At 42.4% G+C, this 17965-nt stretch overlaps 1 protein-coding gene across 7 annotated transcripts in view; it reads left to right on the top strand.

Annotated features, from left to right (window-relative positions):
- Positions 1-17965, top strand: part of LOC124621853 (endophilin-A) — a 723134-nt gene that overhangs the window by 181586 nt on the left and 523583 nt on the right. For 6 of the 7 annotated variants that reach the window (XM_047147301.1, XM_047147304.1, XM_047147306.1 and 3 more), the window contains exon 3: positions 8559-8625. The exons of the other annotated variant lie outside the window; for it this stretch is intronic. The gene's annotated coding sequence lies outside the window, so the exon portion shown is untranslated. The remainder of the gene's footprint in view (positions 1-8558; positions 8626-17965) is intronic. 7 annotated transcript variants of the gene reach the window in all.

The raw sequence follows: 17965 nt of genomic DNA on the forward strand, positions 1-17965 counted from the left end.
TGCTGCTGCGGTCGCAGGTTCGAATCCTGCCTGGGGCATGGATGTGTGTAATGTCCTTAGCTTAGTTAGGTTTAAGTAGTTCTAAGTCTAGGGGACTGATGACCTCAGATGTTAAATCCCATAGTGCTTAGAGCCATTTAAACCATTTTTTTGACGAAGGATATGGAGAGAAAATTACGCGCAGACTATGTCAATATAAACAAAAAATCAGTAAAAAAAGATCATGAGCTCATGCCAGTTTGCAAATGCAAGATGCGAAAATGCTTGAAAATCCAAATGCTAGGTTCCCACTAGCAAAGGTTGGGGACAGTGTTCAGTCCGTATATCAGATATTGACAGAAGTCGTGGTGATACCAGAAGCGTTCTTGCAGTTGTCAAGAACGTCGGGGATGCTTTCCAAAAGCAAAGAACAGAGAATGGTGTTCTAAAGGAACTGCATACTAAAAGTGAGATTTCCATTTTGCACGAGAAACTGCTCACGGTGGAATCCGTGGTTACAGAAGAAAGATCATTACGAACCATCTCTTCTTCATAACTGACTGGCGGCCAAGGGTATACTTAATGCATTTGCGCTGATAAATGGGCAACATCTGGTTGGAAATGTAGAAATAAGAAACTGTTGTGCTGCTCCAAATGTCATAAAAATTGACATCGTAGTTTAAGCAATGCGGACTGCAAAAGGTGAGATTGATAAAACGAATAACTATATAAAGCTTGAAATAATACAGACTCTTCAAATAGATTCAGTTTTTTTCTTCCGACTTTGGATGATGGGTTCACGTCATTTCGCGAGCTGGCTGACCAAATCTTGAACTCAAGAAAATATCGGACACTGGCCATTTCCTGACTTGGCTGGCCACTTCCGGCATTAGCCGATTTTGCACTTTGCCCGTAACATATATAAATAAACATTGTTCTCCTGAATGTTCAAGAAGCCGTATTGTCGAATTAAACGTTAAGACAGCATTCGGTTTTTATAATATTGAAAAATCTGTGCAAAATTGTATCTTTTAATGGTTATGAATCCGTTCACGAAAGCAGACCACATGTCCTTCCTGTATGCATCCTGTGACGCTTATGGGCTAATGATGACTGGAAAATAGACTGCTCAACAAAATTAAAGAATCACTTTTTCGCCGGCCGTTGTGGCCGAGAGGTTCTAGGCGCTTCAATCAGGAACCGCGCTGTTGCAACGGTCGCAGCCTCGAATCCTGCCTGGGGCATGGATGTGTGTGATGTCCTTAGGTTAGTTAGATTTAAGTAGTTCAAGTCTAGGGGACTGACGACCTCAGATGTTCCATAGTGCTTAGAGCCATTTGAACCATGTGATCACTTTTTCGAAACCTCGTAATTCTCTCTCATTGCGACGCATAAGTTCGACATTTGGCTCAAAGGTGCCTACAACCTTCCTCTGTAAAGGTGTAAAGCGTAGTGCCCTGCGACGTCACCAGCGTGCTCGTCGACGCTTCCAACAACAAGGTGTCGACACATGCGTAAAAATGGCCACAACTTCAGAGTTCATGTGAGCTGTAAGGTGGATTAATGATGATGTCACATTGGCACCAAATTTCAGCCCAATTCTGGCCAACGCTAGCATGGAGGTGTCGTCATAGCCCCTCTTACCCACATTTCATCCCTTCTTTTAACACGTCTGCGGTGGAGGCAAGAACAGCGACACCAAGCGTCGATATCATGCAGTTTTTGTAGAATTGGCCGAGAAAAACATTTAAGACACAGCCCCGCTCAGAATCGACACGAGATCACCTCAGGGGGTGGCACAAAGGGCGTAAGTGACAACACCCCTTCCCTTGGGGCGCTGATTCCTATATGCCGAGTGATCAAAAAGTCAGTATAAATTTGAAAACTGAATAAATCACGGAATAATGTAGATAGAGAGGTACAAAGAGAGGTACAAATTGACGCACATGCTTGCAATGACATTAGGTTTTATTAGAACCAAAAAAAAATACAAACGTTCAAAAAATGTCAGACAGATGGCGCTTCATCTGATCAGAATAGCGATAATTAGCATAACAAAGTAAGACAAAGCAAAGATGATGTTCTTTACAGGAAATGCTCAATATGTCCACCATCATTCCTCAACAATAGTTGTAGTCGAGGAATAATGTTTTGAACAGCACTGTAAAGCATGTCCGGAGTTATGGTGAGGCATTGGCGTCGGATGTTGTCTTTCAGCATCCCTGGAGATGTCGGTCGATCACGATACACTTGCGACTTCAGGTAACCCCAAAGCCAATAATCGCACGGACTGAGGTCTGGGGACCTGGGAGGCCAAGCATGACGAAAGTGGCGGTTGAGCAAACGATCATCACCAAACGCCGCGCGAAAGAGATTTTTCACATGTCTAGCAATATGGTTTTTTTTTTTGTTCTAATAAAACCCCTCGTCATTCCAACCATGTATGTCAATTTTTACCTCTCTATCTACATTATTCTGTGGTTTATTAAGTTTTCAAATTTATACTGACTTTTTGATCACCCGGTATTTAGCGGTCGATAACGACAGTTTGCAGTGCAATGAACAGCACGACGACGTTATTAACGATTTATGGTATTACTGACGTATCTCAGACACTACAACTGTTCTGTAAGGACATCGCGGGCTAGCAATCCGTTTGAAACTGATCACACCACTTTGGAGTGCAGTGCGACTGCAGTTTAGCTCTGGTGTTCAGGCTGTAACCATTCGAGGAAATTTGAACGTGATCCGAAGCATCAAAGGATGTTTACGATTTTTCAATCCTCCTATTTCCGTCTTCCTGTGGATTGATCACGCGGGATTGCAGCATTAACATTTGCGTGAATGGGTCCCTTTAAGACACCCCCCCTCCTCAGTTCATCAGTACCCTCGGTGTCACCCGCAGGGCTGGTTGAGCGCGTTACAAATTTACCTGTCTGGAACATAGACACCATTTCAGCCTGGCAGCTGCTCTAGTGCCTGAAAGTAGGCAAACTGTGCCAAAGGGATATCGAAGGGGTTGCCTAACGGTCAGTAGGAAAGATTAAATTATTAAATTAAAATCTCATGCCCTTGTTGAAATTACTGCAAGAGCAGCGAAAATGTAGTAAGCTATAATCATATTTTCATTTATTTTGTGGTGAGATGTCAGCGAGAACATTCTCTAAAGGCTTTCAGATATAGTGTAAATTTTATTGGAAGTCGTTAAGTGCTCACATTCTCAAATTCTGTATGAATATAGTCTGGCAATTTGCGCGCTATGAGTTACATTGCTTCAAGACGTGTACACAGTTTCTAAGTTAAATACTTGACTTATTGTGTTAAACCTGTAACATAAGAGTCTACTTCTTAAAGAGTAGATTATGAAACCATTTTAAGTTTGTAAATTCGGTTACAAAATTTTTTGCGACAGGATTGTAATGTTGTTGTGCCAATACTCTCTACACTGTATTCTTCAAAGTGTTCATTACGTAGTCTGATTCACTGGCATTTATTGATAACTGTGCTCCGACACGGTTCAGTAGGTTTTTTCTGTGTTTTTGCAAATTTTCCTGTGCGAACAGTTTCTTGTCCTTAAATTTCGCCTGATCATTGCGTCTTGAGAAACCAAGTTTCACGTTGGTTTCTGTACCCGGCGATAGCTTTCTTCCAATTAGCATGACGTCTATTACGAAATCTCTGTGTACATTTGTTCGGCTTTCTGGGCGCTATAAGATAGTAATGTAAATGGCCAACTTCCTTTGCTCTGTCTTCGACTACCAGCGGTGAACTATATAAATAGTGGAAAACTCCACCGTGGGTGGATGACAATAGGAAGAAGGACAATTCAGAAGGTGTAGAGATTTAAATACCTGGGAGAATGGGCAGATATTGGTCTGACAAGAAGTAGTAATGGGAGCACGAACAAGCAAAATGAATTTAGCATTGAGCATCTGCAATGATGATAATATCTCGATCAATGTAGAACTGAGACATTACCATACAATGATCCACCCTGAAGCGTTATACGGAGCAGGACGTCTGAACCTAGTAAGAACAGGAGTACTTGGACTAGAATTGATGAAGCGAGGGTATCTCAGGTGAAACTGGACGTTGAAGAAGTGGAGACAGTCAATATACAAAATTAGTATCGTATTAACACCTTCAGCAGCTAACGGGTGTTGATATATATCAACGGGGACAGGTGAAAATGTGTGCTCCGACCCGGATTCGAACCCGGGGTCTCCTGCTTACATGGCAGATGCTCGATCCATCTGAGCCATTGAGGACACAGACGATAGCGCGACTGAAGGGACTATCTCGCGCACGCCTCCCGCGAGACCCACATTCTCACCTTGTATGTCCACACACTACATTCGTAGTGTCCCACCCCAACACACTCATTACTCGTGAAAGACACTCTTACCAAGTCCCGTAAGAGTTCGGGGAATATGTGTGCATCCGCACAGGAGAAGGAGTTCATTTTCACCCGTCCCCGTTGATATATATCAACGCCCGTTAGCAGCTGAAGGTATTAATACAATTCTAATTTCGTCCTAGACGGCTGCAGGTCATCATTAGTGTGTGTTCTTTCGGACATGTCCGAAAGAACAGATACCATATCCATATAAGTCAATATACAAGGCTAGCTAACCGAGAACTCTGTATCCAGATGGAGAGAATCTTGGACATCAGGAGGAAAAGTATCATGTTCTTCGGACACTTCTAAGAATGGAGTAGAGGAGGTTGACACACCAAATGATACACTGTCTTCAGATTGCTTCTGGAGCCAAGAAGTACAAATGGATATGGAACAAATGGGAATACAGAGACCAGAGATTTACTACAGGGTTTTTTTTAATCTGGCATTCACAGGTTTCCAAGACAGAATTAGACCCAGGGCAAAATCATCATGGATAGTAGGAGGAAGAGGGTTGCAAAGTTTTAGAATGAAAGAATATTACATTAGGTTAAAGGCCAGAAAAACGAATCTGGCGTAAATTAACGCGGTCTTGATAGGGCCAAAACGAAAAGAAAGAAAGGAAGAAGAAGAAGAAGGTGGTGTAACTTTAGAACTATTAGAAATTGATTTCATGTTATACGAGAAGCACACGTTGTTGCCCCCGTTCACAATATAAAGCACCCGTTCACAATATAAAGCATTGGCGTACGCGTAACACAAAATGGCTTTCTCTTCGTTAAATATCGCCTTCTTCAGTGAACTCTGAATCCGCAAGACAGTTCTGGCGTGTACAGTGAAAGGGTACAGAATGCATGTCGTTTTCAGTAGTGGAGCATGGTGGTGGTTGTAATAATTGTGTGGTCGTTTTCACTGTTTTCGTTGGATCCTGTGGTCACACTGAAAGGAAGGTTAACTGATGCATCCCTTAATATCACACTAGGCAAGCATTTTGATTCGGTTGAACCAACATTGTCTACAGCAGGTTACTACACTTTATCTTTCATTGATGAAGATGAAGAGGAAATTGTTTCGAGTCATTGTGATCTGTATTGAAAAAATAATTATAGCTTAAATAAAATAAGCTCATTGTCTACAGCAGGTTACTACATCTTATCTTTCATTGATGAAGATAAAGAGGAAATTATTTCGAGCCATTGTGACCTGTATTGAAAGAATAATTAGAGCCCTAATAAAATAACTTTGTGGTTGACAGGTTGCATTGATGGGTGGTAGTGTGGCCAGTGTCATCTGTATGTCCTTAGAAAACAGGCAACACAGCGAGCACGTGACGCCTAAGAAAGAACCAGAATTGGCTGGCGGTTCGCTCCTATCTCTCGAGTCGCTTAAACTCTGCAATCACAAAATGATTTTTGTGGAAGCAGAATAGCCACTCTGCTCCAGCATTTTTTCAAGTTTTGAATCAGCTGCCGGCCGCGGTGGTCTCGCGGTTCTAGGCGCTCAGTTTGGAACCGCACGACTGCTACGGTCGCAGGTTCGAATCCTGCCTCGGGCATGGATGTGTGTGATGTCCTTAGGTTAGTTAGGTTTAAGTAGTTCTAAGTTCTAGGGGACTGATGACCACCGATGTTAAGTCCCATAGTGCTCAGAGCCATTTGAACCATTTGAAGCAGCTTCCTTCTGTTGAGTGGTGTAAAACTACTATTCACTGTTTATCTGCATTGATCCACAGGAATGAAGATGACCATGCACCATGTTACAATGTTCGCATTGTGTTATCCAACACTTGTCTTCGACAATAGACAGTCAATGATGCGTGATTCGTAAGTGGATGACAATTATCTTGGAAGAAATGTTTCATTGTTATGTAATGTGCACACAGAAATGAACATCTGCCCTGCTTAAATGTTTTTGGACTGTGGCACGAACATTGTTCTTTTCCCGTGATCCAGAGGCAGCGACGCTCGCCACTAGACCACGAGCTGCGAACATGATTGGGGAGTGAACGTAGAAGCGAACTGAGGTTTTTATCTAAAGTTTCTGTTAAGAATTGTTCTCCGAGGCAGCAGTACCAAATGAATAGCTGTTAATGGCAGCAATAACAATGCTCTTCGATAAGAAACTAGCCAGTCATTCTGTTGTTCTATTCCAATAGATTGAGCGTAATCTTCTCTGGTACATGTTTACAATCGTTTCCAAACGTGAATTCGCATTATCTTTCCTTCCCCAGGCGCTATTTCAGTAGCTACACAGCGAGGTAGCTATGATTTTGAAAATATACACGCAAGGTTTCATGAAGATATTGCCCTTCTATTGTGTGTCTCGATCATGCCTGACAGGCAGATCATCAATCTTCCGACTTCTGTGCGACCAGATTTGATGCGTTCAGCTTTAAGGTCGCATCACGCCGATATCTTTAGAAACGTAACACAGGCTCTGGTTGGGCAAGGAAACTGGTCTTGCACTTGTAAAAAGAAACCATTCCAGCACTTGCGTTAAGCGGTTTAAGAAAACGGTGGAGAATCTATGTCTGGATGGCCGAAGGAAGATTTCAATCGCCGTCCACCCAAATGAGAACCCATGGTTGTTCTACTGCACCACCTCGCTCGATATGATCAGATACGTGTTAGTATGCTACAATTATTCGGTATTATGCAGACTTCTTCAAACAGCAGCTGAAATTTTGGAATGTATGTGGTATTTCGTGGGGATTAAGAAGCCACTTCAGCTATGTTTAATATTTTTATCATCAGATCACAACCGGTTTCGTGCCACTGAAAAGCACATCCTTCGACAGTATATGGTCGCGTTTCGTGTTCCGGGGACGCACATAGACTGGAGCGGAAGCTCCAGCGACCATTTTGAACTTGAATCCCTACGTCTGGCTGATTTTGATTCATTAACGTACTGTCATTTATCGGTTCATTAGTTGGGTTCCATGTTCCGGATTTCTTAGCTCTTATGACGTAGTTACATATCACCTGAGGCTGTGGTTCTCAGTACTACGAAACCGGTTGTGATCTGATGATAAAAAGATGAAATAAAGCTGAAGCGGCTTCGTAATCACCAACTGTGGTTGCCGTGCCGACAAGATTTTCTGCTGTGTGCGATAGTGCTAAACACCTACAATAGTTTGTCATCGTTATTGCTGCCGGAAAAGCATACAGTGTATGCGATATTGTCTTATCAGCGATTACATTGCTCCACTTTTTAGTAAATTACACGTTGCGACAAACATTTGTGACAAGCTAAAATTATTGTGCCCTAGCGGGAATCGACCCGAGATCGCTGCCTTCCGTGGGCAGTGCACTTTCAGTGGCGCTATTTGTGAACGCTTCACAATCAGCCCTGGTACCCACGGGTCACCGTGGAGCTTGGAAAAGTGTGCAGGAAACTAGGTGACAGCTCGAACCTTTACCTCAGTCTGAGAAGGGTGCACAGAAAACATAACTGCTGGAGTACTGCTAGTATTTCATTTAATATCGTGTGGATAAATGACGAGTTTGTAAGTCTTACAATTGGACACCAGTTCGGCGAATTGACGTGTCTCTCTTATAGCCCACTTTCGCACCACCGGAAGAGGAACTATAGTTTAACATGCGATAAGAACCCCATTGAGAGGTGAAGGTTTGATTAAAGGCAGACTGAAAATTTCCGTGGTCCGACAGGGTTTAATCTCGTGACCTCTCGTTTTCCAGGCACGCTCTTTACTGCTAGACCAGCAGGTCCGACATACTACTCGTGAAAGGCAGAGATCCTGCTTCGGGAATCGCTCAGTTTCAGCTTGCCACGAATGTTTGTATATGTTTCTACAAAATGGATACCCAATCTGTTCAAATCTATTTTGTTTGTATGTCGCAGTTTCGATGATTAGTTCCAGTATTGTACCGTTTGGGATAAGTACATAATGAAATCGAATACCTAGCGAATTTCCGACGTTGCAGTATTTCCAAATTGCGGCCTTGTTTTTTGATTCCTCTCTCTCTCTCTCTCTCTCTCTCTCTCTCTCTCTCTTTCTTTCTACGTCAACCCCACCCATCCCCACTCACACACCAACTGCTGTAATGCTAAAAATGAGTTTTATCACACAGTACATTTTACTGCCTACTTTGAAGAATGAACAGCAACAACATTTTACGATTTCACGCTACAAAGACCTGTTTCATCTTTCTGTTAACAGGGCCGTGATTCACCTGTCAGAGACCCGGGTTATACACGTATCAAGTCACCGGATCTTCACAGATTAGGTGAGTAACAAAACATACTTTATGACACAGTTGTGTAAATGAATAAACGTACTGTAGACCAGGCCTCAAATGTTCAGCAGATTTTGATAACAGCTCTCAACTCGAAAAATTGAAAACTCAGTCGCGGTAGTTCCGACAACAGTGGCTCGCCGAGTGTTATCGACAGTTCAGTGTCTAGTAGACGAATATTTTTAGGCACGCGTGAACTATGGCGGCAGCTTTACTGTGGAGACAAGCCGGCAACTAAGATGTGACTTTCAAAAACGCGTGTACGGTGATTTCGCTCAAATGGTTGTTACTGTGTGGCAGCTGTGTGTTAGATTGAGAAACTAAGAGGTAGCTGAAAGAGAAACTGTTTGGAGAAGCAGACGTGATGATCTTTACTAAAGTGGAGACGAACTGTTTTACTTCCATGAAAACTGTAGTCATTAATTATTTTATGGGCTTCAAAGTTTCTTTCTTAGAACTTCTGTCCAGTGGTGTTTTTCCTCCGATAATACGACCGAGAATGTTCCAAGGGGCCAGTTCGACGAGAAACACATCGTCAGCGTTGTATGTTTGGAGTAAAGCCGGTGATTCTCATCCAGAAGTAATCCACTAATAAAGAACAAAGAGTTCTTTTTGTGGGGCAGCCGCAACTATACAAGTACGTTACAAATAAAATCACTTAATCACATCCTTGTCCCATTCTTGTCATCGAGCAAAAGTTAGATGTCAAAAGAGTAAAAAAAGGGAATCTAGATAAATTCCAAAAAGCGACATCACGACTGGACACCGAAAGGCACCAGAATCATAATACGTGTAAGATGTAATAAAGACGGGGAGAGAAAACGTATTGTATGGAATTACTTACATAAATTCAATAAAAACCGTCTCCCCGTGCCGCCCGACCGGGAACATTAACAGGAAAACTTTGCAATAGCAAATATTCGCTGGCCGTGCATATTGAGGGCGCACACGATCTATAAGGCAGGGTGTGTACTGAGGGCGATACAAGCCATCTGTGTACGACCAGATATATTGGTCAGGCAGACAGCAATTTTCGTACGAGATTTAAAGACAACAAAGACAGCCAATTCCATGCCAGCTGCAGCAGGTTAGCGATAATTTAACACGTGTCGTACAAATTTATTCGCTTAGCGCCGGCAGCGCTAATTCGGATTACTTGGCCTGTCGCCGGCCGCTTGTCACCTTTCCGTTGATGACAAGCTTCAAACACACTGACTTTTGCGCGCTTTAATTTTTCCGGAAATCCTCTGTTTTGCAGTATCGTTCCACAAACTCGAATTTTCTTTTCAAGTAACTTCTCTTCAAGTTCTACACTGTTGTAATAATTATCCATGTAGAGGTGATGCCACTTTCCATAAGAAGGTGTCAGTAGTTGCATCACTGTTTTTGCTTAAGGTTGTCCAGCGCCGGAATATATCTTGAATGAGGAAATATATCCCGTACTCGAATCACTCAGCATCCGAATGAGTATCCCATATTTCGTAATTTTTGACGGATTTTAAACTTTAAAATCAATCACGAATTGAACTTTGAAAAGCCGGTTGGCATTATCAGGTTTGTTGTTATTATCGTAAAAATGTAAAAATGGTAATATTTGTCTGAATCGATTGCGGGACATCGTTTTGCGAACTATCGGTGTGTCTGTCAACGGATTCGTTGACCAGTAATCATCGATCCTTGCTTTTTTTTACGATTCCCATAAGGATAGCAAGCCCAAACCATTTTCTAAGTTCGGGTCCCGTAATGTCGACAGATTGGGCCTTTTTTATCCAGTTTCCTTCTATTGCAATTTTGACTGTAATACTTGTTGGTTTCGTTGCTAATATATTCAAATAGATCGTCTCCATTATATAATTCTATGATATCCACGACGCTCTGTGTATCTTTGAGAAATATGTGCGGACCCGGAGATCCTCCAAATTTATTATCGGTCCTCAGTAAATCATAGTCTGTCTTCTTCGTCTGATCCATCCGAATCAGTTGGCAACAGTAGCGTTCGCCGGATTCTTTTTGGACGTATTTCACTATCTTCCGACGATTCTGCTTCACTTTCTTTGTTTTGATATCTTCTGTCTTCTGCCCCATCGGCCAAGTCGTCCGGAACGTCAGACAAGACGACCGCGCATTCATCGTAAATAACCGTATCGTCTCTTTCATCTGCCATGACGAAAGTGCATAAATACTTACAAAAATAAAAATGTTGTTGACGTGTGTAACTTATTGTTACCTAAACAAAACACCAACAGAATGGAAAAGATGCTAAAGTGCTGTCACCGGCCACTGCGCGATACTATGATCACGTTACCACTATGGTGTAGCCGGCCGTTGACCGGCATTTTCGCGCGCGACACCACTGTGGTGTCGCCGGGCGGCAAAGTGTTAAGTGTCTTCTGCATTGCAAAGAATGATCGGGTACTCATTGTCGTGGAAGAAGTAGAAATCTTAAGTCGTCCCGTCGGAGGTTCGAGTCCTCCCTCGGGCATGGGTGTGTTTGTTTGTCCTTAGGATAATTGAGGTTAAGTAGTGTGTAAGCTTAGGGACTGATGACCTTAGCAGTTAAGTCCCATAAGATTTCACACACTTTTGAACATTTTTCTTAAGTCGTCTTCATTCCCGTACTCTTTATACTATTAGTCAACGCACTGAACTGCATCACAAAAATATTTTAGTTAATTTTGACATTATTCAGGCATGTTAAGGTGTGTATGTTACATAATATTTCCCTTGTTTTTAGATGTACAGGTTCTCTTTATGTTGTGATGGGTTTCGTCTCATTTCTACTGTTGCTTTCCGCTTTTCTGGTTTAAATAGTTCGCCAATTGCATATATGATTCATACCGCGCCTGCGCCTGCGTTGTGAGTCGTGTACGTCCTCTGTACTCACGGCTAGCAGGTATTTACTATTGCACAGATTTCATGTTAGTGTTCCCGGTCGGCCAGTATGGGCGAACTGCTTTCATCGAATTTACGTATTTTCACACAATACGTGTTTTCTCTTCACATCTTTATGGCACACATGTTTTATTATTCTGGTGACTTTCGTTATCCGATCGTGATGTCGATTTTTGGGATTTTTCTAGGTTCTCCACCCTCCCCCCCCCCCCTTCAGTCTTTTTTTTTAGCATGGAACTTTCGTTCCATGACAACATTAGCACGTGGGTAATCTTAGATGGTATAGTGATTTTATTTGCAAGTAACCAGCTGTTCTCTCTCTTTTTATTTTATTTTAGAAATTGTAATTGCATTGTTCCTTACCTGACTTTTTTTTTTAAAAGTTGGCGAGCTTCTCCAATTGTCTTATAATACAATATTTTCATTGTTACAGTTTACACCTGATGATGGACTTCAAGTGCTCCGAAACCGGTTGTATAAGCAGTTAAAGATTATTCATTGAACAACTGTTGTGCGGTTTCTTCATTTCACAAAACTAATACCGAAGTCGGAGAGTTCATGTGGGTTGGCCGATAACTGTTCCCTTGGCCGACAGCGGTGCAGTTACGTTCAGTATCGGGATCGCGTGCGTTGCAAAGGCCTGACGCGTGAAGCGCGACACTGGCTTGGTAACGGAGCTAAGAAGAGGGGAGGGTCATTCTTGAACAGTAAGTGGGAATAAGAGAATAGAACCTTTCGAACTGGCACCAATTGCTAAATGGTCAACGTAGGATATTTATACATTTTATTTTTGTGACTCGTCTTACGTTGGAATATACGGAAATCTGTACCCAACAAGAAACACTCATTACAAAAGCAGTATAAAACAGGTTTAATACTTCGGCTAGTGGAACCAATTGACAAATATTAAGTGATTGTAAACAGTTTCATCTATGGCACTACGTATAAGGAACACACATACCGATGCTCCATTGGTGTAGACTCCAGTATCTTAAAAGCATCTACGAACATCGTTTGTACCGTTCGTGGAGCATTAGTGGCGAACTTCATATTTGGTTTTACGCGAGGCATCCTTTTCTACTACCATCCACGCGATTTCTCTCTGCCTATCTCGTTAAAAAACAGTGTTGCATATAGGCTGTTACCACCGCAAGAACAGCATGAAAATGTCTCGTCTTGAGAGTGAAAAAATGTTTTTATATTAAAACATCACTTATTTTCGAGATAGTTGCCTTGTAGGTTAGTGAGGCTCCTTTGAAGGAACAACTGCGTGAAAAAATTTAAGGAAGCGTGGAATCTAAATCACAATTGACAGGTAGGCATCTGAAACTACCTATATTGAACACGTAGTGACATTTAGTGGAGTTCGCAGATTCGATTGAAATGCCCCTCGATAGACGTAATACAGGGTGTTTCAAAATGAATAAACGTGTTTTAAGGCTCTGTAGCATTTATTACACCCAACTTGCAATTATAAATAATACATCAAATGAAAGAGCAACTCAAACAATTTTTCTTACATGTGTTCAGTGAGAGCTCCATTCGACACACATCGAGTCGATAGGCGAGGTCTTCCCAAACCTTGATCATTGTCTGGAGTAATTGTTTCAGTGATTTTTCTAAAGTCAGGTAGATCAGCTGGTAGCGTAGGGACATAAGCATAATCATTTATGAACCCACAAAGGTAAAAATCGCATGGGATCAGATCGTGTGTGAACCTTGAGGTCATCCAGCCTCTTGCGGCAAATCCAGCAGTCGGTGCAACGACGTTTAATCAACCCGCGTACTGTGTTATGCCAGTGAGGCGGCGTCCCATCTTGCTGCCAAATAAGGTTCTGTGGTTCAATATCTCCAAATTGAGAAAGGGGCCATAGTTTTGGCGCATCTAGATACGAAACACCAGTTACTTTCCTCACCGTGAAAGAAAGTCTCATAAACTTTCCACCGTATATGGCACAAATAACGTTCAGTGTAGGGGGATATCGTTGCAACTGTACCGTCTCATGGGGTCTGCTAACTCCCAGATGTGCACATTATGTCTGTTAACTCTGCACTTCGGTGAAATGTTGCCTCTTCACTGAAGACGGCATGATCCACAAGAGCTTCATCGTCATGCAGCAACATTTCGTTTGCAAAGTTAGCACGTAAGCCGCAGTCTGTAGGCTTTAGAGCTTGTAATAACTGCAAACGATAAGGGCGTAGATGTAAGCGTCTCCTTAAACGTCTCCGCACAGACGTCACTCGAACTGGTAATTCACTACTAGCCTTCCGAACTGATTTCTTGCGGCTACGCTTGAAAGACCGTCACTCGTTCAACACGTTCTTCACTCACTGTTGGCTGTTCAGTACTCTTCCCTTTGCGCACGGATATACAACTGTTTGAGTTGCTGTTTCATTTTATGTGTTGTGTACAATTGTAAATTGAATGTAATAAATGCTACAGAGCCATAAAACCGGTATATTAATCATGAAGCATCCCGTATTATGATAACATGATCAGAATCTGACCTTAGTAAACAGAGATCATGTGAAACTTAGCAAACAGAGATCATGTGAAACTCAGCTCGCCCTATTTGCCCAAGAAATTCACAGTGCCGTAGACACTGGCGAGCAGATTGATGCCGTATTCCTGGACTTCAGGAAGGCATTTGATACGGTTCCGCACTTACGTTTAGTGAAAAAAATACGAGCTTACGGAATATCGGACCAGGTTTGTGATTGGATTCAGGATTTCCTAGAAGAAAGAACACAACATGTCATTCTTAACGGTTCAAAATCTGCAGATGTAGAGGTAATTTCGGGAGTACCGCAGGGAAGCGTGATAGGACCTTTATTGTTTACAATATACATAAATGACTTAGTTGACAACATCGGTAGCTCCGTGAGGCTATTTGCAGATGACACGGTTGTCTACAAGAAAGTAGCAACATCAGAAGACTCGTACGTACTCCAGGAGGACCTGCAGAGGATTAATGCATGGTGCGACAGCTGGCAGCTTTCCCTAAACGTAGATAAATGTAATATAATGCGCATACATAGGGGCAGAAATCCATTCCAGTACGATTATGCCATAGGTGGTAAATCATTGGAAGCGGTAACGACCGTAAAATACTTAGGAGTTACTATCCGGAGCGATCTGAAGTGGAATGATCACATAAAACAAATAGTGGGAAAAGCAGGCGCCAGGTTGAGATTCATAGGAAGAATTCTAAGAAAATGTGACTCATCGACGAAAGAAGTAGCTTACAAAACGCTTGTTCGTCCGATTCTTGAGTATTGCTCATCAGTATGGGACCCTTACCAGGTTGGATTAATAGAAGAGATAGACATGATCCAGCGAAAAGCAGCGCGATTCGTCATGGGGACATTTAGTCAGCGCGAGAGCGTTACGGAGATGCTGAACAAGCTCCAGTGGCGGACACTTCAAGAAAGGCGTTACGCAATACGGAGAGGTTTATTATCGAAATTACGAGAGAGCACATTCCGGGAAGAGATGGGCAACATATTACTACCGCCCACATATATCTCGCGTAATGATCACAACGAAAAGATCCGAGAAATTAGAGCAAATACGGAGACTTACAAGCAGTCGTTCTTCCCACGCACAATTCGTGAATGGAACAGGGAAGGGGGGATCAGATAGTGGTACAATAAGTACCCTCCGCCACACACCGTAAGGTGGCTCGCGGAGTATAGATGTAGATGTAGTAATGTGTCGAAAACTGTATGTGGCTTCACTGAAAAGCAGAGCTACAAAATAGCTAAAATTCGTTTCCTAGCACTATATTTCCGTATCAGTTTGTTGCCCCTTAAGTACATTTCTTCAGTGGTTTTTCCACTTAATAAGCGCCAACGACCATACATTATATTGACCTGTGCAAAACATTTTGTAGGACACCAAAGAGAGGAGACTGTTCACCGTCCACACGAGGTGGTACTCATTAGAGATAGGCATAAAACAGAGGTAGTAATCCGCCTCCTTTCTCAGCTAAGTAGACAAGGAAAAAAGATTCGCAACTCGTCAGATAACGACTTTGTTTCCAAATCCAAAAAGCACTTTTTTTTATTAATTACCTTTTAAGTCTGAGCATTTCGTGCAACGTTTTTCCAGTGAGAGATTCCGTCCCTTATGTGCTATTCTAGAAAGCCTGCAAAATAACCATCTAGGGTTACCATAGCGATTTCATTAGATTACAGGTGCACATTTATATAGGTGTTGGGATATGTGAATCAGGGGACGCGCAATCTGTTATATTGAATGAATATTTCAACCCTTCGTACTTCAGGTCTAGGAAATGTCGCATTTTCAAAACACTTTTCGCGTTCCAGAAAACTTCTTTTACTCGCCAGGTATTTTTTTTTTTTTTTTACGTCATTCAAAGTAAACCGAACGATGTCGCGCTGTGGTACAACAACACTGATCTTGCATTAGGAAAGACAAAAGTTGAAACCCGTCCCGCCATCCTGATTTAGGTCATCCATGGGTTCTCCTGATCGTTTAAGCGAAATGCCGGCTTAATTGCTTTGAAAAGGTACGGCCGATTATTTTCTCTGTTGTTCCCCAATCCTAGCCGTGTAGTCAAAGTAACGCAACTGCTGAGCAACTTGCATTGTGCACGAAATACGCCCAGCACGCAAAATCCCGTGCACTGCTGGGTAGCATCGTCGCAACCGCTACGTTCAAGAAATGCGGATTGCTTTCGTAATTTTGTATTTTTTGGGAATTGTAGATTGTATTTGTAAGCTGAAAATAGTTCTCCTCTCCTGAAGAATTATATGGACACTTGATGAAGTTGTGGAATCTCGGTAAAAGAGATTTCTACACTGCACAGAGCAGAACATGTTTATGTGTGATAGAAGACTGTTAAGAAAGGCTAAAAAAATTTGAAATTTAAGTTAGTTCGATCTTATTTCTCGAACATGCCTGAGATTAAAATCTTGGTGTAAGATGTAAGTTCTTTCTCAATAACAAGAACAAGATATTCATTTCCGACCATTAGTTCCTTACTGCAAACTACTGAGTTCAGGATCTTTCGCCATCTGTATAATTTTCACTCTAAAGGTTTGTGACAGCCCATACGCGACTGTGAATGGCGATCGAAAGAGCATTCATGAAGTCAGCTGAGGTTCAGTTTTATTTAATTTCATTACCTCTTTTATTTTCTGTCGCGACAGGAAACGAAAGCGCCGACAGAGTCGTAAATTTTGACTTGATTTTTGATAGTCACAGCTGTTACAGAACACAGAGAAGTAAGGCAGCGCTGAGGGATTTTATTAGTGTTCTAGTTCTTGTGCTTATTTGCGGCACAATTAGACTAAAAGAAGGGTTCGGTTGTAGCATACAGCCTGAGACATAAAGGAATCGTCAGTTTGATCGTGGAAGTGTCGGGGGCTTAAAACTGAAGAGGGAGAGGAAGGCTTTAATACGGTAAACAGGTTCAAATGGATGTAGGTTACAGTAATTTATGCAGAGATGAAGACGCTTGCACAAGATAGAACAGCGCTGTGAGCTGCATCAGTTAAGTCGTCGGGCTCAGATGACGACGTCGACACGACCAAAAACAACAACTACTTTTACTACTGCTACTATTACTACCACTACAACCATCATCACCACCGCCACCGTCGGCGGCCACTGCGTGCTCAGTGGAATCACTCAGTCGCTTGCGGAATCAGTCGTTTGAGTGCGCGAGAGAATCCCCCGGGCGACTCCAGCGAAGCTACTGGAGATAGCGGAATGAGAATATAGAAAGAAATTAATCTGGGCAACAAGACAATACTAACAGAAATAAAGTAGTTCCGAAGACCTTTGACTTTTGCCTAGCGAGTGTGTGTCACACTGCTATTCAGGAGGTACGGTGTTCCAAAACCCATGAGAGTTTGATGAGAAATATTCCGTGTATTCCCTACTACACGTCTGGCGAATGCTGTAGAACGCGGTCACGGAAAATACTTTCGTCTCACGTTGTCCAATTTGGCTACAGCCCTCTTTCTGTGCCTACTGTGTGTGTGTGTGTGTGTGTGTGTGTGTGTGTGTGTGTGTGTGATATTTTACTCTAATCATTCCCCCTTAGAGGGCGAGTGTGTGCTCGTGAACAGTTATTAGTTATAGAAGTCACGCGGTATAGCTCTTGAAGGAACGTGACCCGAATTTTCCTTACTTCCTCATAGCAACAACAGGTGGCGCCCTTCGATATCGCGTGACGTTCTCACTTGAAATTTGTGCGTTGCGCTTTGAAACTGCGGTTCTGGTCTGCACGCGATTCACAATGCGTGACTGCTAGCGGCGTTCTCAGCAGTTTTACAAACGCCTCGGGCAACCGAGCGGAGTTGCGAACTAAATTACAAAAAAAATGGCTCTGAGCACTATGGGACTTAACATCTATGGTCATCAGTCCCCTAGAACTTAGAACTACTTAAACCTAACTAACCTAAGGAC

Source organism: Schistocerca americana, chromosome 7 (genome assembly GCF_021461395.2).
Source record: "Schistocerca americana isolate TAMUIC-IGC-003095 chromosome 7, iqSchAmer2.1, whole genome shotgun sequence".
NCBI classification, from domain to species: Eukaryota; Metazoa; Arthropoda; class Insecta; order Orthoptera; family Acrididae; genus Schistocerca; species Schistocerca americana.